Source organism: Chlorocebus sabaeus, chromosome 22 (assembly GCF_047675955.1).
Source record: "Chlorocebus sabaeus isolate Y175 chromosome 22, mChlSab1.0.hap1, whole genome shotgun sequence".
NCBI lineage: Eukaryota > Metazoa > Chordata > Mammalia > Primates > Cercopithecidae > Chlorocebus > Chlorocebus sabaeus.
Window position 1 is genome coordinate 13684558 of NC_132925.1, and position 26377 is coordinate 13710934.

Genomic DNA, 26377 nt, shown 5'->3' on the forward strand with positions numbered 1-26377 from the left:
TGTTTTCCCAGCCTTCTCTCATAGATGGAAGTTTGATGCCTGGAGTGGTAGGAAAGGAATACTGAGGCCTCAATCACCTACACCCTAGCAAACTCACAAGGTTCCCAAACTCACAAGGTTCCACACCAGGAAAGGGAAGTCAAAACAACCAGAGTCTACTCTCCCTGTCCAGCACCCTGCTCATAAATGAGAAGCATCATTCCGGGAGAAGTGTGCCCCTGGCTTTGCCCACTGCTCCAAATCCCCAGCTCAGAGATCATACACAGGAAAGACAAACCATAGGAATGGAGAGATCCAAAATTCTCCCTCCCACCAACAAAATGACTTTATTCAGAACAACGTATAGGAAAATTTACAACTACGAGTCCTCCTGAATCAATGGAGATTCTGGTGGTTTGCAATTAAAAGAAGGCTAGTAGTATAACTGAGTCCCCAGATTTTTCTAAGAGATAGTTGACTTTTCTCTTTCTTTCTTTCTTCTTTTCTCTTTCATCCTTTTCTCTACTCTCACTTAGCTCTTTAGAAATGCAATTATAGACTTCTACCTCCTTTTCGCCAGACACCCTCTACAGAGCAAGTTCATCCGACTATGTGTTTAGAAGCTCCAGAGCCAAACTCTTGCACTCCAGGGGGTTGCCTTGAGAGATAGTCAATTTATAACCCAAAGTTACCTGCTAGAGATTTCTTTGGCTGCCTTTGCAGTGTCTCTCTGCCCATGAAGACACCAACCCAACTGCTTGGCAAATAAGGCAGCAAAGCAAGTATGCAGGCTCCATACCTGCTCACTTCTGCCTCTGTGTAGTCCCCCTACTTTAAAAGTGCCCACCCTCTGTTCAAAAACAAAGCAGTATCCTTAAGGCAGAAAGCCTCTACTTCTCCCCCTAAGCAAGCTTTGAAAGAAAAAGTCGCTTTCTTTATACCAGACCTTGCTCTTGTTAATTGGATTCTGCAATTGGTGAGGTACTCAACCTGTGCTTTGGTTGCATGAGAAGAAGAAAAACTATAGGTCAGCTAGTTTACCAAAGAGAAGTAGGAAAATGAATGGCTAAGAAGGTCTTCATAGGGTCAGAACAAATCTCAAAACTGGCCTTGTTAACAGTGGGTAGCTTATCAACCATGAGTGGGCAGGAAAGGGCCTCCCCTCCACCCCCCATATCCCCCCAACCCCCTACCACCAGGAACGTCAGATGACCATCAGGTGATGGGCAGGTGTTTCTTATACTGTTTCTCTAAAGTAATAATGGGTTGTAGCTGGTGCCAGGAAACAGCAGTCCTCCAACAGAAAAAAACCCCAAGACCGGTGATCAGAAACTTCCTGTTAAGATCTCAGGAGTTGGGCCAGTGGACTCAAGCACGCATATTAAGAGGCAAAATGGCGGAGTTTAACTGGTGTATGATCTTCCAAGAATACTCGACTGATAAGGGAAGAATATCCCAAGCATGCAGACATGCAACTCCGGTAAACACACTGTGCGTGCAGCCCCTCCGAAGTGCTAGCAGGCCACTGCGCATGCAGACAGCCCACCGAAAGGGAAGAATCAGGGGAGAAGTAATGCAAGACTCCAGAAGCATGCTGGCATAGAAAACCCCAAGTCAAAAGGTGAAACCATGCACCTAATCTCTCAGTTGCCTGCTTGGCCCTCTTCCGATTGTACTTTACTTCCTTTCATTCCTGCTCTTGTAACTGCCCAAGGGGCTCACCTTGCCCGTTGCCTAGACAGAGCTGATTAATCAAGATGAGGGAATTGCAATAGGGTAATTCACGCAGAGGTGGCTGTACAGGAGACTGGAGTTTTATTATTATTCACATCAGTCTCCCTGAGCATTCAGGGAGCAGAGTTTTTAAGGATAACTTGGTGTGTGGGGGAAGCCAGTGAGACAGGAGTGCTGATTGGTCAGGAGGCAATCACGGGGAGTCAAAGCTGTCTTCTTGAGCTGAATCAGTTCCTGGGTGGGGGCCACAAGATCAGATGAGCCAGTTTATTGATCTGGGTGGTGCCAGCTGATCCATCAAGTGCAGGGTCTGCAAAATATTTCAAGTACTGATCCTAGCAGCAGTTCAGGGAGGCTCAGAATCATGTAGCCTCTGGCTACATGACTCCTAAACTGTATTTTTAAATCTTGTGGCTATTGTTAGTCTAGTCCCCAGGCAAAGAGGAGGTCTGCTTTGGGAAAGGGCTGTCACCATCTTTGTTTAAACTATAAACTACAAGCTAAGTTTCTTCCAAAATTAGTTCAGCCTATACCCAGGAATGAACAAGGACAGCTTGGAGGTTAGAAGCAAGATGGAGTCGGTTAAGTTAAATCTCTTTCACTGTCTCAGTCATAATTTTGCAAAGGCATTTTCACTCTAAAGCTTTTTAATGAGCTTTCACCTTGGCTCTAAAACTTGCCTTGGTCTCTCACTCTGTCCCTCAGTCTAATTCTTTCTTCTGAGGAGGTAAGAATTGAGGTTGCTGCAGACGCATATGGATTCACCACCACTAACAGCTTCAAAATCTTTCATATTTAATGGATCAGACTGTGGAGCAATTTTTACTTTAGGTTTTTGTTGAAGACAATAGAATAATTGGCTGATATTAGTGGAACCTAGCAGCAGGATGTGATACTAACAGAAGTCTGAGCAGAACAAGCAGGTAGACAGTGAAAGAAAAGCCCTGCTAAAACCACAGTCATCCTAGGGTGATCGTATTCATGCCCAAGGCAACACCTTCTTAGAAGTGACACCAGGAGCTTCACATTGTAGGGAAACTAGATTTCACTAAGTTGTTTTGGCCAACTTACTAAACAAATAAGCAAGTTCAAGTGAGGAGAAAAAATTAGTACCCAGAGTTGCTACAAAATATACTCTCAAATGTCTAGTTTTTAACAATAACAACAAAAATATAAGACCCGCAAGAGAGCAGGAGTATGACTCATACACAGGGGGAAATACCAGTAAGATAGGCCAAGTGTTAAAGTAAACACTCAGGAACTTCAAAACACCAATGGTAAATGTGTTCAAGAAAGGAAAGGGAATCACCCTTTAAAAAAGTAAAGGAAGTTTTGGTTTTGAGGGTTTTTTTTTTCTTTCAAGATGGCAGATTGGAAGCAGTGTTAGCATGCCTCTCCCACATGGAAGCACAGAAGAGTGGGTACAGATTCACACTGAGAAATGTTTCCCCTAGAACCACCGCAGGAACGTAGAAGGAAAACCAAACAATCTACAGACCCTTTGAAAGAAGCGACAGGCTACAGCCTATTCCATGAGACAGGCAGAACACTGTACATTCCCAGAGTGTGAGAGGTGGAGAGTCTGCCTCTGAACACACATCCCCACCAAGGAATCTGAAAATCCAGACCATGGGAGAAGGCCTTAACCCTACCCAGAGCTGGAGTGGATTCAGGAAGTGGTGTGAAATATAAAAGTAGAAGCAGCAGCGGGAAGTGCATTGTAGGCCTTTGCAGGTTCCAGAGTGAACGGAGGAAAGCCATTCCTGACTGTGTCTCACAGGGCCCTTGGGGAAGTCAGCCAATGAGTTCAGGGAGGGATCACAGGGTGAAAGAAGCTCTGTGATATAATCTTGAGCAGGGACAAACTCCCTTAGACAAAACTGGGGGGATGAGTGGGAAATGTGCTATAGACACAAGCACAGGAGCTGGGCACCTGGCATTACGAGCAGACAGGGAGAGGCGTGGCCTGAAAGCCCGGATTGCTGTCTCTTCAGGGAAGTTTATGGCCTGGGGCAGGTCTGAGTTCTGTTTGCAGACTGCCAGAATCTAAACTCGGTACTGTTGGTGAAGGACTGTGGGAACAAGACCAGCCTCACCAACTGCATGGGAGCTGGGTGAGGCTTACTGCTGCCTGTACTCTCCACTCCCTTTGCTAACTTTTCTGTACAGGAGAGGCAGTTATATTTCCCTCTAGAACATTACCCCAGTGGCCTGAGAACCACCCCCTGTCTCCAACAGGAGATGTGCCCTGTCCTGCTCAAGGAGAATCTGAGTTCAGACCAACCTAAACCTGCCCCTACCTGGTGGTATTTCTTCACCCATCCTGGTATCTTAACACAAAGGACATAAACTTCTGGGAGCTTTATGTTCTCACCTGTTGCATGAGTAACCAGAATATTTCCCCTGGGCAGCTTCAGGCAAGTTTAAAATCCCACTGCTACTACCACAACTGGTGCTCTCTTGAAAGCACCACCTCCTGGCTGGAGGCCAACCGTATTGATTCATTCTTATGCTGATATAAAGAACTGCCCAACTCTGGGTGATTTATAAAGAAAAAAGATTTAATTAAATCACAGCTTTGCAGGGCTGGAGAGGCCTCAGGAAACTTAGAAACATGGCAGAAGGAGAAGCAAACACATTATGCTTAACATAGTGGCAGGAAGGAGAAGAATGACTGCCCAACAAAGGAGGAAACCCCTTATAAAATCATCAGATCTCATGAGAATGCACTCACTATCACAAGTACAGGATAGGGGAAACTGCCCACATGATTCAATGATCTATACCTGGTCCCTCCATGACACATGGGATTATGGGAACTACAATTCAAGATGAGATTTCAGTGGGGACACAGCCAAAACACATTATTCCCCTCATGGTTCCTCCTAAATCTCATGTCCTCACATTTCAAAACACAATCATGCCCTTCCAACAGTCCCCAAATCTCTTAACTTATTCTAGCATTAACAAGTCCAAGTCCAATGCCTCATCTGAGACAAGGCAAAGTCCCTTCCACCCATAGGTGGAAAATCAAAAGCAAGTAAGTTACATCCTAGATACAATGGGGGTACAGCCATTGGGTAAATTCACCCATTCCAAATGAGAGAAATTGGCCAAAGCAAAGGGGCCAAAGGCCCCATGCAACTCTGAAAGCCAATAGGGCAGTCATTAAAACTTGAAGTTCCAAAATGATCTCCTTTGACTCCATGTCTCACATCCAGGTCATGCTGATGCAAGAGGTGGGTTCCCACAGCCTTGGGCAGCTTTGTCCCTATGACTTTGCAGTGAACAGGCTCTCTCCCACCTAGCTTTTCCAGGTGCATGATGCAAGCTGTCAGTGGATCAACCATTTTGGGATCTGGAGGATAGTGGCCCTCTTCTCTCAGCTCCACTAGGAAGTACCCCAGTGAAGACTCTGTGTGGAGGCTTCAACCCACATTTTTCTTCTGCACTGCCATAGCAGAGGATCATGAGAACTCTGCACCTGCAGCAAACTTCTGCCTGGACATCCAAGTGTATCCAAACATCATCTGAAGTCTCGGCAGCAGTTCCCAAACCTTGATTCTCGTCTTCTGTGCACCTGCAGGCCCAACACCACATGTAAGTTGACAAGAATTGAGGCTTGCACCCTCTGATGCAAAGACCTGAAATGTATGTTGGCTTCTTCTGCTGGAGTGAAGCAGCTGGAACACATGGTGCCATGTCCTGAGGCTGCATAGAGCAGGTGACCCTGGGCCCAGCTCAGAAAACCATTTTTTCCTCCTAGGCCTCTGGCCTCTAATGGGAGGGTCTTTGACATGCCCTGGAGACATTTTTCCCATTGTCTTTGTGATTAACATTTTACTCCTCGTTACTTATGCAAATTTCTGCAGTTGGCTTGAATTTATCCTCAGAAAATGGGTTTTTCTTTTCTATCACATTGTGAGGCTGCAAATTTTCCAAACTTTTATGGTCTGCTTCCTTTTGAACCCTTTGTCACTTAAAAATTTCTTCCACCAAACCCTAAATCATCTCTCTAAAGTTCAAAGTTCCACAGATCTCCAGGGCATATGCAAAATGCTGCCAGTCTCTTTGCGTAGAAAAATTGACCTTTACTCCAGTTCCTAACAAGTTCCTTCACTCCATCTGAGACCACCTCAGCCCGGACTTCATTGTCCATATCACTATCAGCATTTTAGTTAAAGCCTTTCAACAAGTCTCTAGTAAGTTCCAAACTTTCCCACATCTTCCAGTCTTCTTCTGAGGCCTCCAAACTGTTTCAACCTCTGCCTGTTACCCAAAGTTGCTTCCACAGTTTTGGGTATCCTTATAGCAGCACCCCATTTTACTGGTTTCAATTTACTGTATTAGTTCATTCTCATGCTGCTAATACAGACATATCCGAGAACGGGTAATTTATAAAGGAAAGAGGTTTAATTGACTCCCAGTTCTGCAGGGCTGGAGAGGCCTCAGGAAACTTACAATCATGGTGGAAGGGGAAGCAAACATGCCCTTCTTCACATAGCAGCAGGAGAAAGAATGAGTGCTCAGAGAAGGGGGAAACCCCTAATGGAACCATCAGTTCTCTTGAGACCTAACTCACTATCATGAGAACAGGATGGGGAAAACTACCCCCATGATTCAATTGTCTCTGCCTGGTCCCTGTCAGGATGTGTGAGGATTATGGGAACTACAATTCAAGAAGAGATTTGGGTGGGACACAGCCAAACCATATCACCAATCAACACAAGCCATTATAGCAACTCTCTGTGGAATAACACTGCACCCAGGAAGGAGAAAATACCTGTGTGATATCAGCTATCACCCTTGACTGTAACACTGTGGCAAACCAGAGGTCCTGTGTCTGTCCTCCTGAGAAGTTCACTACTAATATCATCCTCATTTGAGAAAGTCAGCACACCAAGGCCATCTAAAACCAAGGAATCCCACACAGTCTGTGTCACTCTTCTGCTACCTCCATTAGAGCAGGTGCTGGTATCCTCTGCTAGAAGACTTGAAGATAAGTTTTGTCACTGGGTCCCTTGCAGTCATTTCCCATCACCAGCCTGGAATCTGATAGACCCAGTAGATGGCTAGACCCAGAAGAGCAATAATAATCACTGTAGTCTGGTTCTCAGGAAGTCCCATTCATAGGGGAAGTGGGAGAACACCACATCAAGGGAATACCCTATGGGACAAAGAATCTGAATGGTACTCCTTTAGATCTTTCTGATGCTGGGAAGTTTCTTACAGCAGAGACACAATTGCACTGATGGGTGTAGTAGGAAAAGTCTGCACCCTTATTGCAATGAGTAGGTGTTCTCCACAATCATGAAGGGTATTAGAGAAGGGGTTCTTCTTGCCCCCGATACAGCACTGGAGACACAACTGTGACTTCTCCTATGGGAACACCAGGTCCCTCCCACAACACATGGGAATATTGGGAGTACAATTCAAGATGAGAGTTGTTTGGGGATACAGAGCCAAAACATGTCAGCTTTCAACAGCACCCAAGTCACTTCTTGAATTCTTTGCTCCTTAGAAATTTATCTTTCCAGATACCCTCAATCATCTCTCTCAAGTTCAAAGTTTAACAAAGCTCTAGGGCAGAGGCAAAATGTTTCCAGACTTTTGGCTAAAACTTAACAAGAGTCACCTTAGCTCCAGTTCCCAACAAGTCCTTCGTCTTCATCTGAGACCACCTCAGCCTGGATTTCGTTGTCCATCATCACTATCAGCATTTTAGCCAAAACCATTCAACAAGTCTCTAGGGAGTTCCAAACTGTCCCACATTTTCCTCTCTTCTTCTGAGCCCTCCAAACTGTTAGCAACTCTGCCTGCTGCCCAGTTCCAATGGCGCTTCCACATTTCAGGTACTTTTTCAGTAGCACCCCACTCTACTGGTACCAATTTACTGTATTAGTCTGTTTTCATGCTGTTGGTAAAGACATACCTGAGAATGTGCAATTTACAAAAGAAATAGGTTTATTGGACTCACAGTTTCACGTGGCTGGGGAGGCCTCACAATCATGGCATACGGTGAAAGGCACAGCAAACCTGGTGGCAGAAAGAGACATAAGCTTGTGTAGGGATATTTCCCTTTGTAAAACCATCAGATATCATGAGATTTATTCACTATTGTGAGAATAACACGGGAAAGACTCACCCCCATGATTCAATTACTTCCCACCTGGTTCCTCCCACAACATGTGGAATTGTGGGAGCTACAATTCAAGATGAGATTTGGGTGGGGACACATCCAAACCATATCACTGCAACACTGGGACAAAAGTGAGACTGTGAGTTGGAGAGCTTTCCTGTTGGCCTGACAGGGGAACTGAGGCAGCTCTCATCTTTCACCCTAATAAAACCTCAGCATATCTAATTGAGCGCTCCCCCAACCACCTTCATCAAGACTGGGACCTCTGCTCACCATTGGTTTTAGCTATAACAAGTGCCTAACATGGATAGCGTCCCTATTGGCCTGAAGCCTGAATCATCAACTCAGTAAATGAAATATATGAGCTGTCTTCAGGAGACTCACCTAACACATAAGGACTTGCGAAAACTTAAGGTAAAGAATTGGAAAAAGCTATTTCATGCAAATGGAAACCAAAGCAAGCAGGAGAAGCTACTCTTACATCAGACAAAACAGACTTTAAAGTAATAACAGTAAAAAAAAAAAAAAAAAAAAAAGGACATTATATAATAATAAAAGGATCAGGCTAACAGAAAGAAACTGCAATCCTGACTTCATATGTACATAACAATGGAGCTCCTAGATTTAGAAAACAATTATTACTAGACCTAAAAAATGAGACAGATAGGAACACAACAATAGTGGGGGACTTCAATAATCCACTGACAGCACTAGAAAGGCCATTAATACAGAAAGCAAACAAAAAACAAATGGATTTAACTATACCCTAAAACAAATGAACATTGTGGATATTTACAGAATATTCTTCCCAAAAACTGCAGAATAGAGATTCCTCTAATCAGCATATGGAACATTTTCCCAGATAGACCATGTGATAGCCCCAAAACCAAGTCTCAATACATTTAAGAATATCAAAACTGTATCGAGTACCTTCTCAGACCACAATATAATAATAATGGAAATCAACTCCAAAAGAAGCACTCAAAGCTATGCAGATACATGGAAATTAAATAATCTGCTCTTGAATGATTTTTGGGTTAACAATGAAATCAAGAGAAATAATTAAAAATTCTTTAAAATAGAATATTTCACAATAGAGATACAATTTATCAAAATCTCTGGAATATAGCAAAAGTGGTGCTAAGAGGAAAGTTCGTATCATTAAATGCCAACATCAAAAAGCCTGGAAGACCACAAATAGGCAACCTAATGTCACAACACAAGGAACTAGAGAAACAAGGACAAACTTAATCCAAATCCAAGAGAAGAAAGGAAATAACAAAGCTCAGAGCATAACTCAATGAAAATGAAACAAACAAACAAAAGAAATACAAAAGATAAATGAAAAAAGAAAAAACTAGCTATTTGGAAAGATAAGCAAAACTGATAGACCATTAATGAGATTAACCAAGAAAAGAAGGGAGACCATCAAAATAAGCTCAATTAGAAATGAAACTGGAGATATTACAACTGATATAACAGAAATAAAAAAGATCATTTGAGGTACTACAAATACCTTTATGCACACAAACTAGAAAATCTAAAGGAAATGCATACATTTCTGGAAATATGCAAACCTACTAGATTAAATCAGGAAGAAGAGAAAGCTGAGCAGATGAATGACAAGCAGTGAGATTGAAACAGTAATTAAAAAAAAAAGCTAAAAACAACAAAAAAGTCCAGGACCAGATGGATTCACAGCTGCAATTTACCAGACATTCAGAGAAGAACTGATACCAATCCTACAGAAACTATTCTAACAAATAGAGAAAGACAGAATCCTCCCTAAATTATTCTATGAAGCTAGTATCATGCTGATACCAAAACCAGAAAAGGACATAACAAGAAAGGAAAACCACAGACCAATATCTCCTATAAGCATTGAAGCAAAAATCCTCAACAAAATACTAACCAATTCCAACACCATATCCACATCATGATACAGTGAATTTCATACCACAAATGCTGGGATGATTTAACATATACAAGTAAATAAATGTGATACATCACATAAGCAGAATTAAAAACAACAATGATGTGATCATATCAATAGATGCAGAAAAAGGATTTAACAAAATCCAGCATCACTTTATAATAAAAATTCAAAACAAAGTTGACATGAAAGGACATACCTAAAGTAATAAAAGCTATACATGACAAACCCACAGCCTACATCATACTGAATAGGAAAAAAATTGATAGCATTCCCCATGATAACTGGAACAAAATAAGGATATTCACTTTCACCATGTCTATTCAAAAGAGTACTTGATGTCCTGCCAAAGCAATCAGACAAGAGAAAGAAATAAAGGGCATCCAAATTGGAATGGAGAAAAACCATCACTAGTTACCAATGATATGACAGTATAGCTAGAAAAACCCTAAGGCTCCTAGATCTGATGAATGAATTTGGAAAAGTCTCAGGTTACAAAATCAATGTGCACAAATCAGTAGTATGGCTATACATCAACAATGACTAAGTTGAGAATCCAATCATGAACACAATTTTTTTACAGTAGCTGAAAAAATAAAATAAAATAAAATACTTAGGTATATGCCTAACCAAGGAGGTAAAAGATCTTTACAAGGAAAACTACAAAACATTGCTGAAAGTAATCATAGATGACACAAACAAATGGAAGCATATCCTATGCTCCTGGATGGGAAGAATCAAAATTGTGACAATGACCATACTGCCAAAAGCAATCTAAAGATTCAATGTGATTCCCATCAAAATACCATCATTGTTCTTCACAGAACAACAGCAGCAACAAAATGCTAAGATTTGTATGGAACCAAAAAAGAGCCTGCATAGCCAAAGCAATACTAAGCAAAAAGAATGTATCTGGAGGCATCATATTACCTGACATCAAATTATGCTACAAGGCTATAATTACCAAAACAGGATGGTACTAGTATAAAAATAGACACATAGACCAATGGAACAGAATAGACGACCCAGAAATAAAGTCAAATACGTACAGCTAACTGATCTTTAACAAAGCACACAAAAACATAAGTTGGGGAAAGGGCACCCTACTCTATCAATGGTGCTGGGAAAACTGGGTAGCCATGAGAGAAGAATGAAACTGGATCCTCATCTCTCACCTTATCCAGACATCAAATCAAGATGTATCAAAGACTTAAATCTAAGACATGAAACCATAAAAGCTCTAGAAGATAACATCAGAAAAACCCTTCTAAAAATTGGCTTAGGTCAAAGACTTCATGACCAAGGACCTAAAAGCAAATACAACAAAACAGAGATAAATAGATGGGACTTAATTAAACTAAAAATTATCCACACAGCAAAAGAAATAATCAGCAGAGAAAACAGACAACCCACAGAATGGGCGAAAATCTTTGCAAACTATGCATCTGACAAAGGACTAATATCCAGAATTTACAAGGAACTCAAATCAGCAAGAAAAAAACAATCCCATCAAAAAGTGGGCTAAGTACATGAACAGACAATTCTCAAAAGAATATATATACACACATATATATACACACACACACATATATATATATGGCTAACAAATATATGAAAAAAATGCTTAACATCACTAATCATAAGGGAAATGCAAGTTAAAACCAAGATGAGATACCACATTACTCCTATAAAAATGTCCATAATTAAAAAGCCAAAAACGATGGAAGTTAGAGTGGATGTGGTGAAAAGGGAGCACTTTACTCTGCTGGTGCAAATGTAAACTCGTAAAACCACTGTGGAACACTCTATGAAGATTTCTTAAATAACTAAAAGTAGAACTATCATTCACTCCAGCAATTCTCACTACAGGGTACCTACCAAAAGGAAAAGATGTCATTACATGAAAAAGACACGTGCACACACTTGTTTTGGCAGCACAATTCACAATTGTAAAGATATGGAACCAACCTAAGTGCCCATCAACCAAGGAATGAATAAAGAAAATGTGGTATATATACACCGTGGCATATTACTCAGCCATAAAAATAAATAATAACAATGTCTTTTGCAGCAGCATGGATGGAGCTGGAGGCCATTAGCCTAAGTGAAGTAACTCAGAAATGAAAAGCCAAATATTATATCTTCTCACTTATAAGTGGGAGCTAAGCTATGAAGGCACAAAGGCATAAAAATGATATAATGGACTTTGAGGAATCAGTGGTGGGGGGAAGGTTGGGAAGGAAGTGAAAAATAAAAGACTACGTATTGGGTACAGTGTATGCTACTTGGGTGACAGGTGCACCAAAGTCTCAGAATTCACCACTAAAGAATGTATCCATCGGTTGGGCAAGGTGGCCGAGGCCTGTAATAGCAGCCCTTTGGGAGGCTGAGGTAGGCAGATCACTTGGGTTCAGGAGTTCGAGACCAACCTGGCCAACATGGTGAAACTCCATCTCTACTAAAAATACAAAAAACATTAGCTGGATGTGGTGGTGCACACCTGCAATCCCAGCTACTCCAGAGGAGGAGGCTGAGGCACAAGAGTCACTTGAATCCAGTAGGTAGAGGTTGCAGTGAGGCGAGATGGTACTACTGCACTCCAGCCTGGGTGATGGAGTGAGACTCTTGTCTCAACAACAACAACAACAACAAAAATCCTTGTAATCCAAAACCACCTATACCCCCACAAAACTATTGAAATAAAAATAAAATTTTAAAAAAGTAAAATGCAATAACAGTTAGAGATTTCATTAGATAGGGATATCTTTATTATTAGACAGAGATATCTCTATCATTAGATAGAGAATATCAATAGATACAATTAATGTTCTTCATGGCAAGATAGTATAACCTCTTAGCTTGTCTTTTCACCATATAAAAATTATTTGCATATTTACTAGGGGCAAATATTCAGGTTAACATGTAACTTTTGAAAGTCTAAGCCATTAATTCTTAGGTAATAGCAGTCAAACAATGGCATAGTGTCCTAGAAAAGAAAAAAACATTCAGTGGCTCTAATAAACAATTCTTCAGTATGATACTGAAAGGAGCTGCCGTCATTCTTTTTGCCTTATTTTAAAATTTTGGATAATTCATCTTACAAGAAGTATGTCCCCAGGTTGACTAGAAAGAGAAAAATATGCAAGACAGAGAAAAGCGAAGGAGTGGAAAATAGCAATGTGTTTGGAGAACAAGTAATTTATTAATGATTGTGTATAAAATTTTAGATGTAGAAGAGGAGGTCGGATAGTTAGTATCGAAAAGCCACTTGTAAAATAAATAAAATTTAAAAAGCCTCCTGTGTGCCTGGCTAAGTAAGAAGTTTAGGCTTTATGTAAATATTAACTTGTATCATTTATGTGTTTTAAATAAAGATGAATACAGTTTTAGAGAGAACAGTGGATAGCAAGGTAGCCCTGAAGGGAAATAGACTGCAAAAACTAATCTTGCATCTTTGTTTAGATCCATGCTTCTCTAGATTTAATGTGCATACAAATAAATCACCTTGGGGAACTTGTCAAAATTCATTTTTGTATTTAGTAGATCTGTGATAGCGCCTAAGATTCTACATTTCTAAGAAGCTCTCCGGTAATGTCCTTGCTTCTGGTTTATGAATTACACATGGAGTAGCAAGAATTAAGATCAGCACTGTCTAACAGAAATATAATGTTTAGTGGCCATGTTCCAAATAAGGAAAAAGTTAAAATTAATATAAAAATAGATTTTATTTTATCCAATGTCTTTAAAATATTAGCATTTCAGCATGTTATCAGTTTTTAAAAGATTGGTAATCAGATATTTTGCATTCTTCTCTTCATACTCAGTGTCAGATATCCAGCATGTCTTTTATATTTACAACATATTTCAATTCAGACTCTAAGTTTTCATTGGGAATATTTGATCTGCATTTTGCACTTCAATTTTATAAAACTTACCATTGAAAAAGTCTTACGTATGCAAGTTGATTGAAACATACTCAAAATTTGTGTGATAACTGAATCAAATTTCCTTTTGGGAGTTTAAATCAATTAAAATTAAACAAAATTAAATATTTGGTTTCTCAGTTGCGTTAGCCACATTTCAAGTGCTCAGAAACCAAAAAAGAACACTAGACTATTGAATACTGTAGGTATAGATGATAAGAGTCAGGACAAGTACAGTAGTGCTATGCTATAGAATTAAAGTGGTACATGAATGTAAGAAAGTGTAAAGAATAAGTCAAAAAATACTCAAAAATGTAGTGAAAAAATCAGGAGACAGTCCTTATTTAATTCTTATAGCTCAAGAGAGCCTATTGCGTACATTTCTTCCCAATTCCGTATTCAGTAATGTTACAACGATAGCTTGAATTTGGCCAAGATGAGTGTATTTACAACATAAATATTAGCAAATGCTCCCTTTCCTCTTCCAGAACCCATTGTTAAACATTACCAGCACATCACTAGAGTTCAGATATCTGAGGGATCAGATTTGTTTATTCCCATTTTCTAAAATTTAATAGGTTTTCATTATAATAAAATCCACAAAATCCTATAATATCCTACATGATCTGGCTTTAGTCTACCTCTTTAAAACCATCTACATTATGATATTAAATTACTTTGCTCTTCATTCAACATGCCAAGCATATTACAATTTACAAATCTCATCGCTTGTTGAACATTCTCCCTACCTATCTGTGAATTTCATTCTAATACATATCATTTGCTCAAAGACTCATTTTCCTGAAAAGCCTTCAGAAACCACCAGTTCTTCCTTATCAATTAGTGATAAACTATCTGTATCCTTATTTTATTTTTCTTCCTAGAATTAAACACAACCTGAGATAATATATTTTTTAAAATTTGCTTATCTATTTCTTGTCTGTCTCTGGAAATGTGAGCTCTTTGAGAACTTACTTGGTTTTGTTCTGATGCCTCAAGCTCCTAGAGCATTGCATGATACCAATGGCATTCAATAACAATTTGACACGTGGAAACAACTAAATAAATGAATTTACTTAAGCAGGACCTATAATCCATGGATTTGGTAAATGATTGGCTATGGGGGCTAAAGAAGTAGGTAGAGCCAAGGGGTCTCTCAGTTTCCCAGCTTTGATTGTTAAGAAGGCATGCAGTAAACAAGATAATAAACACAACAGGAAGAAAAAATGTGGACATGAGTATTACCAGTTCATCTTTGATCATTCTATGTGTAAGTTCCTATGGAAACTACCAATAGAGAAGTCCAATAGGACATTCAATATGCAAGTCTGAATTTTGGGAAAGAGACAGAATCTCAGAGATTTGATAACTATTTCTTACAGGTAGCACTTAAAAATCATGTAAGATCACGTAGAAAGTTGATGACAAATGAAGATAAGAAAGTTAAGTGTGAAATTCTGCACAACACCAAAATTAAGGTGGCAACTAGAAGTAATAAACATGTAAGAAAAAGTCATAAAACAAAGAAAATACCAAAACAGTATAGAATCCAGGAGACAGTCATAACTTATTCTTACAATCAAAAATGCCATTTTTGTCTTACGACAAATGTCAGGCATTATAATATGAGGTATTCAAGCAGGGATAAGATACAAGTCCTGCTAGATTTCAGAAGAAGAAGGACATGGCAGAAAATACCCATAATTAATCTGAAAGACTTACTAGTTGAATAATGGTTTAGAGTACAGGATGATGCTGGTTATAAATCCTTCTGACTTAGCCCTCTTTTTCCCACAATCAACAGAACTTCTCAGGCCTTCCAACCTGTGAGTCCTGAATGAAAGAAAAAGTCTAAGTGGTAAAGCTAGAGAATTAGGGTGCCTGAATATCTTCTGTAGGATCTTCCTCTGAAAGATATAACAGAAAATGACAGTGTCAAATCAATGTAGGACTTGAGGAACAACTAGTGATTACGTGAGTGAGTCAGATGATTCCCTGGAGCACCAAAGTCCAAACTCGGAGAGCACTGCTGATTAGACAATTGAAGAACTACTGCAGCAGAACCTACAAGGTCTCAGGAGACCTAGCAGAGGGTGTCAGAGCCATGACAAGAAACAGGATTTTATGAAATATAGTCCTCAGAACACTTTTGATCTTGGGAACTATGTGGAAGCTCTGCAACTTGGCAAGTAGGTTCCATTCATTTATGCAACTCAGGACCAGCCCAAGCTGTTAAAATGAATTTCTCAGGTCCATACATTTGATAGGAGTCAAAGCAGACATTTGGGCTCTGTCGCAATATTTTTAACATCTGGAAATATTTTTAAAAATAAAAGCTTTTGCATATCTGTTAGAAGTAATTGGTCTAAAGTGTAGAGTCCTATCTGTTTCCAGATGCCCTTATCAGTCGGATTTGGACACCTTTATTGGTCTGATTTGTCTACTTTTTGGCTGTACCATAAGATGGTGATTTATTCTATTCTTACATAATTTATTCTTATATATTATGCCTATTCATTTTTGTAACTTCATACCTGCAGATAGTGGTTGCTTAATGTATATTTTTTGAATCTTTAAAAAAAAAAAACAAAAAAGATTTGTTCTGTTTATATCTGTAGAGAACTAGCCAAGAATGTCTCGAGTGGACTCCTCAGTGGCACACTGAGAAACAACCCACTGCGATGTTGGAGCTGATCTAAAGTTCAATCTGAAATTGCATTTTTCAACTGAAAATGGGGAAAAATTAAATTTAAAAAATCAGAATAAGTGAATACTGCCTTTAACTTAAATCACTAAGCTATTTTTTTTTAAATGTCTACATCTGTACATTCACTTGGGAGTACTCTGGTTATTATAAAAAAGTCTGTCAGCTAAAGCAGAGATCAAAATACAAATTGTAACACACAGAAACGTTACATGAATTCGTTTCACTCCCTAGAGAACTTTAGGTTCATAAAAAGCAATGAATGGATTACATGAAGACATAAATATGCTCCTGCATTTTCATCTCTGACAGATATATTCTTATTGCAATGCAGTCTTTAAAACTACACCACCTTGGGCTATGAGCTCATCAGAGCTCTCAAGCTCAGTGGGGTCAAATCTGGTTAATGTTTGGAAGGGTGAGCTCCAAGGAAAATCCAGGTGCAAGAGGATATAATGCTAGTAATTCAATAGATGACATGGTTTCCTTTAAGTCACTAATAAGCAATTCTCCCTTAAGGCCATTATCAGACACCATGCTACTGGAGGTTTCTTTGTAAAGATTTAATATATGTGGACATTTAAGATCTCATAAATTCTTTTATATTCTCTTTATTCTCTTGATAATCATTCCAAACTTAACATTTTTTTCCAAATTTTATGGCAAGATATACATAAAATAAAATGTGTCATCTCAACCATTTTTAAATGTATAATTCGGTGATATAATACATTCATATTTTGGGCAACCATCACAACCATTTATTTCTAGAACTCTTTATTTTGGAAAGCTGAGACTCTATACCCATAAACAATACTTCCCCATTCTCTCTTTTTCCAGCCTGGGGCAACCACCATTTTACTTTCTATTTCTATGATTCTGATTATGTACTTGATAAAAGAAGAATCATACAATGTTTGTCTTTTGGGGTTTGGCTTATATTTCACTAAGCATAAAGTCCTCCGGATTTATTCTTTTCACAACAAATGTCAGAATTGCCTTCCTTGTTTTTTTTTTTTTTTTTTTTTTTTTTTTTGAGATGGACTCTCGCTGTGTCACCCAGTCTGGACTGCAGTGGTACGATCTCGGCTCACTGCACCTTCCGCCTCCCAGGTTCGAGCAATTCTCCTGTCTCAGGCTCCTGAGTAGCTGGGATTACAGGCATCTGCCACCATGCCTAGCTAACTTTTGTATTTTAGTAGAGACAGGGTTTCACTATGTTGGCCTGTTGACCAGGCTGGTCTTGAACTCCTGACCTCAGGTGATTCTCCCGCCTCAGCCTCCCAAAGTGTTGGAATTACAGGCATGAATCACCATGCCTGGCCAGAATTGCCTTCCTTATTAAAGTCGAATAATATTCCATTGCACATATACCACATTTTGCTCATTCCTTCATTCGCTGATGAACATTTGGGTTTCTTTTACATTTTAGCAATGTGACTAATGTTGCTATGAACATGCATATATAAATATCTCTTTGTAACCCCGCTTTCAGTTCTTCTGCGTACGTACCCAGGAGTGTAATTGCCAGATCATATGATAATTCTATTTTTAAGTTTTTGATAAGTGGCCATACTGTTTTCTACATCATTTTATGTCTCCACCAAGGATGCAAAGGGTTTCGATTTCTCTACATCCTCACCAACACTTAGTTTCTGTTTTTTGTTTGTTTGTTTTGGTTTTTTTTGTCTTATGATTGTTTGTTTTATAGTAGTCAGCCTAATAGGTTACAAGGAGTATTTCATTGTGTTTTTGATCTGCTTTTTCCTAATGGGATGCTGAGCATCTTTCCATGTGCTTATTGGTCATTTGACATCTTCTCTGGAGAAATGTCTATTCATATCTTTTGTCCATTTTTGAATGATTATTTTCTATTGTTAAGTTTTAGAGTTATCTTCACATTTTGCTTATTGACCCTTATCAGATGTAGGATTTTAAAATATTTTCTCCCATTCTGTAGAATTTTTTCTCTGTTGATAATATCCCTCAATGCACAGAGGTTTTAAACTTTCATGAAGTCCAGTTTGTCTATTTTTTCTTGTTACCTGTGCTTTTGCTATCATAGCTAAGAAAGTATTTACAAATCCAATGTCATGAAGCTTTTGTCCTTTATTTTCTTCTGAGTTTTCTAGTTTTTGCCTCACGTTTAGGTTTTTAATCCATTTTTGAGTTAATTTTTTTATATGGTGTTAGATAAAGATCCAATTTTATTCTTTTGAATATAGATATACAATTTTCCCTGCACCTTTATTGAAAAGACTGTCCTTTCCCCCATTGCATGGTCTTGGAGTCCTTGATGAAAAGCATTTGACCATTTATGAAAAGGTTTCTTTCAGGACTCACTTTCTTCTTTCTTGTTCTATATGTTCCTCTTTATGGCAGTACAATACTGTTTTGATTATTGTAGCTTTGTACTAAGTTTTGAAATCAGAAGTTGTTAGTCATCCAATTCTGCTCTTGTTTTTCCAGTACTGTTTTGTGTATTAAGGGTTCCTTAAGATTCCATGTAAGTTTCAGGAGGTCTTTTTTTATGTCTACAAAAAGTGTCATTGGGACTTTGATAAATATTGCATTAAATTTATAGATTGCTTCAGGTAGCATTTACATCTTAATAATATAAAGTCATCCAATCAATGAAAATCAAATGTGTTTTCATTTATTTACATCTTATTTAATATCTCTTAGCAATGTTTTATGGTTTTCACTGTACAAGTCTTACAACTTCTTGGTTAATTCCTAAGTACTTTATTCTTTTTGATGCTATTATAAAGAGAACTTTTTTACAATTTTCTTTTTAGCTTATTCATTGTCAGTGTACAGAAATGCAATAGATTTTGTGTGTGTGTGTGGTGACTTTGTATCCTGTTACTTTGCCAATTGTTTTCTAGTTCTAACCAATATTATTGTGGAATCTTTAGGACTTTAACACATAAGATCACATTATCTGCAAACAGAAATGATTTAATTCTTCCTTTTCAATTTGAATGCCTATTATTTCATGTTTTCTAGTTCTAACCAATATTATTGTGGAATCTTTAGGACTTTAACACATATGATCACATTATCTGCAAACAGAAATGATTTTATTTCTTCCTTTTCAATTTGAATGCCTATTATTCCCTGTTTTCTATTTCTAACCAATATTATTGTGGAATCTATAGGATTTTAACACATAAAATCACATTATCTGCAAACAGAAATGATGTTATTTCTTCCTTTTCAATTTGAATGCCTATTATTTCCTTTTCTTGCCCAATAGCGCTGGCTAGACTTCCAGCACTATGTTGAATAGAAGTGGTGAAAACAGGCATCCTTGCTTTGCTCCTGATCTTAAAGGAAAAAAATAACATTCAGTCTTTCCCCAAAAAGTGTGATGTTCTCTTGGGCACTTGGTTCACTCCACATTTGAAGGGTTGAAGGGTTTCAATTTCTCCACATTTTCAACAACAGTGAGATTTTCATGTATGAATTTTGTTATGTTGAAGTGGTTTACTTCTATTCTTGGTTTGTTGATTTTTTTAATAAAAGGGAGTTAAATTTTGTCAGTTTTTTTCTCTGTATCATGGTATAATTATGCATAGTTTTTGTGCTTCATTCTGTTAGTGTGGTCAGTTACATCAATTGATTTTCATATGTTGAGCCGCATTTATAGTATTTATAGTCCAAGAATAAATCCCACTTGGTAATGGTGTATAAATCTTCTAGTATTCTTTGAATTCCATTTACTAGTATTTTGTAGAAGATTTTTGCATTAATGTTTATAAGAAATATTAACTTATAGTTTTCTTTTCTTGTAGTATCATTGTCTGGCTTTGGTATCAGGGTAATGTTGGCTCCATAGGATGAGTTAGAAAGTACTCCCTCCTCTTTTTTTTTTTTTTTCTTTTCTTGGAAAAGCATGAAAAGAACTGGGGTTAGTTGTTCTTTAAATATGTGGTAGATTCACCATTGAAGCCATTAGGTCTAGAGCTTTTACTATATTTTATTTTTTGTCTGGAGATTTTTTTTTTTAATTTACTGATTTAATTTTACTATTTATAGGTCTATTCAGATTTTTCATTTCTTTTAGTCATGGTAGGTTGTGTGTTTCTAGGAGTTTGTCCATTTCATAGAGGTTATCCAATTTCTTAATATACCATTGCTCACAGTACTCTCTAATAATATTTTTTATTTTTGTATAATTTGTAGCAGTGTCCCAGCTTCATTTCTGATTTTAGTAACTTGAGGCTTCTCTCTTTTTTTCTTAGTCCATCTTGCTCAAGACCTGTCAATTTTGTTGATATTTTTAAAGAACTAAACCCAATATAACTGACTGATGGGGGTGATTACTTGCTAGGATGGCTATTTTTATGTCAACTTGACTAAGTCAGAGAGTTCCAAGATATTTGGCTATGTTATTCTGGGTGTGTCTCTGCGGATGTTTCTGGATAAGATAAACATTTGAACTGGTGGACTGAGTAAAGCAAAGTGCCCTCTCTACGTGGGTGAGCTTCTTCTAATCCACTGAAGGCTAAACAGAACAAAAAGGCTGAATAAAGGAGAATTCATTTCCTTTGTCTTAAATGTCTTCCAGCCAAGTCATCAATCTCCTCCTGCCTTGAAACTTAGACTCAGACGAGAATTTTTACCATCAGCTTTCTTGTTTGTCAGGCCTTTGGACTCAGACTAAAACTATACCATCAGCTCTCCCAGGTGTCTGTAGCTTGCCAGTCTTGGAACTTCTCAGCCTCTACAATCATGGGAGCCAATTTTTTATTGTAAATCTCTTTCTATATACAGAACCTATTGCTTCTGTTCTTCTGGGGAACCCTGACTAACACACATATTATATCTACCTTAGCACACCCAGTAGTTCTGACATTCCTACTTTATTTAATGCGGGCCATTACTTTCTTAAATTTCCAAAAGCCATCTTAGCAAAATGTTAGCACCCTCTCTGACAATCATTTCTAGGGAGATAAGCTTATCCTAGGAGAGAATTCCCTATGATAAATATTCCTTTATCAAACATTATGTTCTGCCTCAGCAATCCTGCAACCTTCGACTCTATCTACTGCTACCCATACCCTCCTAGCTTTGACAATGAATGTTGGCTAAGCCACACAGTTCTTTGGGGTATAGTTCCTTTCCTATCTTGGCAGGTTCACCACTTCTTGGGCCTGTAAATTATTGAAGGTGCGTGACTTGACCTACTTGTTGATCTGGGGACAACATTGGAAGGTGAGTATAGATTTTGAGGCAGGTTCATGTTGCATATTTTCTTCAAGCAAGAGATACACTACCCTTTAATAAGGACTGAACTATATCTCCAGAGAGTTTAAGGGATTTAAAAGTTTTAAAAGCAAAGTGTCTTTTTCTTTTTCTAATTTTTGTCTGCTTTGATTTGAAAGTTCTCTGTGTATCGTTAAGGCCTCAACTAAAGCTTTGACTTTGGCATAGGAGGCTTGAGGAATTGATAATTTACATTTCTGTACGCCCCTCTATTGCTTTTATTATTAACTCCTAAGCCTGGACTTTAGTTTTTCTGCATGCAAGAGATAAAGAACTTTTTAAAATCCTACCGAGGAGGCCATCTACCATTCACATTTTCCATTTACTTGGTGATTGCATCCTCAGTCTGTCATTCACTATACTAGTGGGACAATGATACTTAACAAAGCCTGTCTAATTCCATTGTTGTTATAATTAATAAATTTTCTCAAACCCTCACCTTACTGAAATTTTACAGATAATCTATCCTAATTGGCTATCAGTAAAATTTTAACAATTGCACTGCTACAATATACTGGGGCAATTAGTGTTCTATCCACTACAAAAGTAAGGGCATTCATTATTAGTTGACCAACAGTTGGTCCACATCTCACATCTCACTTTAGAATCCACTCTCTTGGACTAATCTAGCACTGGTTGTCTTACGTCAGATTTCCTGGGATATAGATTTTGAAACAGAGTTTTTCATGTAGAGCCTTTACCTAGGGATGCCAATGATATCAACAATTCTGGAGGAGTCAAGGAAGAAACGTACACAGAGTAACAGAAAAGAGGCCTCGGCAAATCTCGTGAATGTCCCTTTAGAGTAACGCCCCTAGGAATAGTAGACTAGATTTTTATGTCCCTGTGTCGCCAGTCTAGGTGTTATCAAACTTTTTTTCTATAAAAATCAAGTAGTAAAACTTTTAGACTTTGTTCTATAATGATTAAGTAGAAAATATTTTAGGCTTTTGGGGTCACATTCATTCTCTGTCACATATTCTCTCCCTCTTCTTTTTCTTTCTTCCTGTATGAAAACACTTTAAAATATTAAATTTATTTTTATCTTTTGAATCCTATAAAAGCAAAGTTGGTGTGTGGCCGTATTTTACTTCTCTGAGAAAAGTCAACAAGTATGTGCTTCCTTCAGGAAGGGGATGTGACGTTGAGTTACTTAGTTCTTGTGAAGCTGAATAAATTCTTGCACAAAGACTCATCTTGGTTGTTCAATCTTCAACACTTATAGAAGCTGTGGGTAATGAGTAACCCAATCTTGATTAGAGAATTTACATGATACATCACTAAATATACTCTCTGTGAAAGCTCTATTCTAGCAAGAGAAATAGACAATAGACTGTTAAATAAATAAGTACATAATTATGGCCAGGTGTAGTGGCTCATGCCTGTAATCCCAGCACTTTGGAAGGCCGAGGAGGGTGGATCACTTAAGGTCAGAAATTCGAGACCAGCCTAGCCAGCATGGTGAATCTCCATCTCTACTAAAAATACAAAAAATTAGCCAGGCATGGTGGCATGTGCCTGTAATCCCAGCTACTCGGGAGGCTGAGACGGGAAAATCGCTTAAACCCGGGAGGTGTAGGTTGCCGTGAACTGAGATCACACCACTGCACTCCAGCCTGGGCAACAGAGTGAGACTCCATCTCAAAAAATAAATACATTCATACATACATAAGAGTGAAGTTATAAATGCTCTGGAAAAAGTAGAGAGCAAAGTAAGGAGGATCAGATATAGGAGATAGGTTTCACTTACATAATATAGTTGGGCAAACATCTTTAAGATGGTTAAGTATGTGATTTTTATAAAGATACAATTAAACTGACATATCAAATCTAGAGTTTGAGGTGTTTTGATAACTGTATACAGTTGTATAAATACCATCACAGTTAAAATACAGAACACATCCATTATTTCCTCTCTGCCAAAATTGCCTTTTGTCTCTGTAGACCATCCTTTTGACCCATCCTAAGTCCTTGGCAAACACTGTCATGTTTTTTCTCCCTATAAAGTTTTGTCTTTTCCAGAATGCATGTAAATGGAATCTTGTAGTCTTCTGCCACTTAACACATGCTTTTGAGATTCATCCATGCTATTTTATGTATCAACAATTTATTGTTTTTTATGGCTGAATAATATCCTATTAAATGGATGTAACACAACTTGTTTATCTAATTACCAGTTGATGGATATTTGGGTTGTATAAGGTTTTTTTTTGTTTTTTTGTTTTTTTGTTTTTTTTTTTTTGCTGTTAAGAATATAGCTTATATGAACAATTGCATGCAGGTCTTTATGTGCACGTTTTCATTTCTTTCAGGTAAAATACCTTGGACCAAAATAGAAGGGTCATAAGTGTTTTACGTCCATAAGAAACTGCTAAGAGTTTTCGAACGTGAGTATCCAATTTTGCATTCCCAGCACCAATATCTAGTTGCTCAAATTCTGAGCATCATTAAGCATTGTCAATCTTCAAAAATGTTCACCATTGCAGTGGTTACATGACATTTCAGTTACGACTTTCATTTGCATTTTCTCAGCAGATTCTCAAATGCTTTTTAGTCATTTGCATTTTCTTAATGCTAAAGATGTCTGCTGAAACACTTTGCACATTTTATTATTGCTTTTCTGTGCTTTTATTCTTGAGTTATAAAAGCTGTTTACATATTTTGGATGCAAATCTGGCATTTGATATGTGTTTTGCAAATAGTTTTTCCAGTTTGTGACTTCTCTTTTCCCTTTACCTAACAGCAACTTTCAAAGAAGAAAAGTTTTTAACGAGATGGAGAGTGTATATATATATATGTGTGTGTATATATATATAAAATATATATAATATATATAGTATATAAATATATATAGTGTGTGTGTGTGTATATATATGTATTTGTGTGTAGCTTATGCTTGGTTTTGTCCCAAGTAACATCTGCCTAGTGCAAAATCACACACACACACACACACACACACAAATCATCATTTTTTAACTTCTGAAGTTTTATAGTTACAGCTCTTCCATTTGGGTGGATGGTTGATATCAAGCTTTTTTTTTCTTTTCGAGAAGGAGTCTTGCTCTGTTGCACAGGCTGGAGTGCAGTGGCTGTGATCTCGGCTCACTGCAAGCTCCGCCTCCCGGGTTCACACCCTTCTCTTGCCTCAACCTCCCCAGTAGCTGGGACTACAGCCCCCCGCCACCACGCCCGGCTAATTTTTTGTATTTTTTTAGTAGAGACGGGGTTTCACCATGGTAGCCAGGATGGTCTTGATCGTTAGCCAGGATGGTCTCGATCTCCTGACCCCGTGATCCACCTGCCTCGGCCTCCCAGAGTGCTGGGATTACCGGCATGAGCCATTGCGTCTGGCCATCAAGTTGGTTTTTATATATTAACATCTAATTTTTAAATGCTGTTTGTTGGAAGACAAGACTTCTACAACTGAATTACATTGGGGCCTTTGTAAAATAAATGTGTGGTTCTAATGCCAGACTATTTTTTCTATTTTATCTATATATATGTCTATTTTTATGTCTTGATTACTGCCTCTTTTACCTTTATGAGTTTGTATGTGTGTATTCAGGAGGATGGTATGACTAGTGATGGGAAGGTAGAGTATATTTTAAAGCAATATGGTAAGATTTATTTATTTAGAGATATTATCTGATAAAAATAAAGCAATAATATACATTCAATAAAAGTTCCAGGCACGCGCATTTTTCGTCATACTTTAACATTAAAATTAAACTAGGTAGGCTAGATATATACATAATTTCAAAGTAAGAATTTTTAAGCGTAAACCTTAGTATTATTCACAAACAGGTTTTAACTGAATCAGAATGACAATATTCCTTACCAATGCTTTCTTACATTAATTCCTCAAGTATTTATTGAAATTTAGATATTCACTGCATTGTGTTTGAAGATAGAACTCTAACGACAATTCGTCTCTGTCCTCAAGGTTTTTAGAGTAGTAAGAAAATATATGCAATTATCATAAAAATGTGTGGTAAGTACTGTGAGCATGTAATCTTTGCCCTGAATTCAGAAAGGCTATTCAAAGAAAAGATGCTAGTGTTAAATTCAAAAGAATAAGTATACTTTTTTTTCTAATCAATCACTAGACTAAATTTTATTGGTTGAAGGTGAAAGGTTTGTATATTTTTTGTTTTGTTTGTGTTTTTGAACCCCCTGAAGTGCATTTTTATATCTGTCATTCACAGTACATATTGACAACAAAGATGAGTTAGATGCTTTCTTCAATAAATTCCTAAAAATATAGTGTTCTATTCCCTTTAAATGCATACAGATTGGCCAAGCAACTTTTTATCTTTATTTAAAAAATGAGTAATAGAAGATTGATACCTACTCACCCTGGACCTAATAAATATTCCAACCCAGTACTATCTGGTTAATTATTTTATCAGAAGATATTTCAGAAGCTCAAAAAATATATGACTGCGTTATCCAGTGTGGCTTTCTCTTGAGTAGTAATTTATACTTTGGTAAGTTCCGCCTGCCTTTAGATGACAATGATGATGATATAGTACAAGGAAGCCACGATTTATCACAAATGATACACACAGTGAACTACTGGAGAAGCACAGGATAAGATGAAAAGGATCCAAGGATTCCTCTCTCATTATATCGAGTCTTAAATATTGTTTCAGTTTTCCCTCCTAGTCTATCACTGCCACTTAGAAAATTATTTA